At 36.4% G+C, this 2,964-nt stretch overlaps 1 protein-coding gene across 3 annotated transcripts in view; it reads right to left on the reverse strand.

Annotated features, from left to right (window-relative positions):
• The window catches only part of LOC107746475 (TNF receptor-associated factor 2-like), a 55,397-nt gene that overhangs the window by 42,737 nt on the left and 9,696 nt on the right, over positions 1–2,964 (reverse strand). Inside the window, exon 2 of one of the 3 annotated variants that reach the window (XM_016560699.1) lies at positions 776–783. The exons of the other annotated variants lie outside the window; for them this stretch is intronic. The gene's annotated coding sequence lies outside the window, so the exon portion shown is untranslated. The remainder of the gene's footprint in view (positions 1–775; positions 784–2,964) is intronic. 3 annotated transcript variants of the gene reach the window in all.

The raw sequence follows: 2,964 nt of genomic DNA on the forward strand, positions 1-2,964 counted from the left end.
TTAGGGGTTCCGCCTACACGTCATTTTCTTTCCGAACACGGTATTGGGATGCGGCAGATTGCGGGGGGAATGGGAGGGGGGGGATCACGATGTCGGCTCAACATCGTGATGTCTATCAGCCATCGGTGAGAGACGATGGCATCATCTATCGGCCCAACCCTAATATCTGAAAAGACTATCTGTTATGATGCTTTTGCAGTTTTCAAGTAGATGGAGTCATTTTTTCATGCTATGAAAATGGAGCACCTCTAATATTTCAGATTTTCACATTTAAAAACAATTGTTAAGAGTTGGTCATATTTGTTATATTCACTGTAAAGCTTTAAAATGACACCTATTTTGTATTGGTCAAGCAACTGCTAATGAAGTACCATGACGATAACTTTACAGCTTTGTGAATATAATAGTGAATATAACAAATATGATCAACTCTTAACTAGTGTTGTCACACACTACTCTTAACAACTCTTCGCCACTACCCCGCTTGGCCACTCAAGTGTAATATGGTTAAATTGGTACTTGTATGTCCTTTTTGTAGCTTGTCAGCCACAAGTTACTATCTGCTTCAACTGTATGTAAAATAGCAGCTTGAACATTTTGTAAAATATCACCTTGCGAGTTTCACAAAATTCATATGGGGGTGGGGGGTGGGGGGTATTCTTATTTAACTATTCCTTTTAATATGAAACACAAACCCTTTCTTAATCTATTAGTCCATTTGTTGAGGTAAAGTAACACTTTTTTCCATAGTTAGAGGGGGAAAGTAACTAATTACAAATACTTTCGTTACAGTACTTGAGTACATTTTTTTTTTTAAATCTACTTTGAGTATAATTAAATTGTGGTACTTTTACTTTTACTTGAGTAAAATAAAACTAAAGTATTAAACTTCACTACATTTATTTTTCACCAAAAGTACAAAGTACAAACCAAAAAAAATTACAAAGAAGGCGCCGATGGAGAAACAAAGCGAGCGGTCGTTTGACGGGCACTTTTCAAACTTCAGGGGTAGAGCCCTGCGCTTCAGGCAATAACAGACAGGTCTGACTCGGGTGCAAAACCAATCAAAACTTCCAGTTCAGCAGCGGGGGCGGGCCGTTCAAACCACGCTTTGCTTTGACTGTCAATCATTGCGTTGTCGTTTTGAATCAGCATAGCGTTTCAATATTTTGTGAATGTGAGCTATGCTCTGATTTTAAATCGTAATTTTGTCAGCTCCTGAAATGGGTCATACTGTTGATATTACCAGAGCACACAGCAGTAACTTGGTTGATAGAATTATTGCATGGATGGAGCAAGAACAATGTAAGTGTCTAAAATACATGCACACAGTTCAGTTGAATGGTAAAAAATCGTCCTCTTTAACAGTGCAGTTAAACTAAATGTACGAAACTAAAATAATCTCAAAATTAACAACAACACTGAAATAAAAGCACATGCATTTTTACGTGCATCTGGCTGATAGATAAATCATGGTTGATCTGTCAATCAGATGCATTTGAAATCACTTTTTCTGTGTGAGAGCTTTAAAAGTGTGAGCACATGGGTGAAGAAACAAGATAGTCTATGTATGACTGGACGATTTATTCATATCGAAAATGAGTCGATGTGAACATGCAGTGAATGTTTCATTCATACTCGAAGCCGGAGAGAGCTCTCCCGCAGAAAGTCCAAAACGGCCCAGTAGAAGTAATATATAATAGTGCAGGAAATCCCTAATATGGACAAAGGCATCCAGCTATGGCTATAGCTAAAAAAAAAAAAAAGGTAATTTCAGGTCATTTCCAGGTAATAAATATAGTATATGAATAATGCAGTGCTAATTGACATAACATTTATTATAATATAGAAACTATTCTGCCTTACGTGTTTGTATAAACCAATCCTAAAATTGTCATTAGGAAAACACAGAAAAAAAATATTATAGAATACAAATGATTGGTTATCGTCCAGCAGTGTATTTGATTTCTTAGCCAATTAAAAGACATAAGAAAAAAAATAAAGCCTGTCAATTAGACAAAAGTCAAAAGATGTTTTTTTTTTTTTACATTTCTGTTCCCCTCATTTCTGAAATGATATGCCCTTATGTGTGCAGTACAGAAAACAGTGCACGAGTGTTCTTGTGCTTGAATGGTTTAAAGTCATATTAAAATGTGCACAAAGGAATCAATAAGAGGAATCGAAATTTTAATTTTATAACAACTAAACGATTCCTGACCTTAAGCATCCTATTCCAGAATTGGAATAGATTTTGGATTCCCAAGCCTAGGTATTATGGGATCAGATTCTTGCAGTCACGGATAAACAAATAACAAGCGTGAAAACAAAATTTAAAAACGCAAGTAAAAAATATATTGCACAAGATTTAAAAATGAAAGCAAAGTTTTCAGAATAGCAAACAATGATCACGGATTGAAAAATAATAAGCGTAAATCAAAAAATTAATAACGGGCGGGCTTAAGCATCATCATTTATCCACTAGTTCTAGACTGACAGCTCCTCCTCTAGCCAATCAGATGAAGAGGGGCGGTGACATCACTCCAACGCGCCTCATTAGCTGCCGATGCTCAGTGTTCTGTTCACTTTTACAGGTGAAAATGGACAGCTGTCAGCTGGGAAACATCTTTCCATACAGGACACTGTTATATGTGTCTGCCTGTCACTGCTGTACGCCTGCCTGGCGATCCGTTAACGTTAAATTAGTAAATTATGAATAAATGAATGTAATGTTTTTGCATTGACTAGGCTAGATCTGACTACTGATCAATGAAAGCTATAGTGTTACAGAGGAGACAGTTACAGAGGCCAGGTGGCTTTGAAATACACAATGATTTATTTGCATATTGTGTTTATTTACATAAACACTATGCAACAAGCTACATATAATATTGCATTAACCTAGGGCTGAAACGATTCCTCGAGTAACTCGAATAAAAAAAAACAGAGCCGCGCACAGACATTTTG

This window comes from Sinocyclocheilus rhinocerous, unplaced genomic scaffold, assembly GCF_001515625.1.
Source record: "Sinocyclocheilus rhinocerous isolate Xijiao unplaced genomic scaffold, SAMN03320098_v1.1 scaffold739, whole genome shotgun sequence".
In the NCBI taxonomy this organism is placed as follows: Eukaryota; Metazoa; Chordata; class Actinopteri; order Cypriniformes; family Cyprinidae; genus Sinocyclocheilus; species Sinocyclocheilus rhinocerous.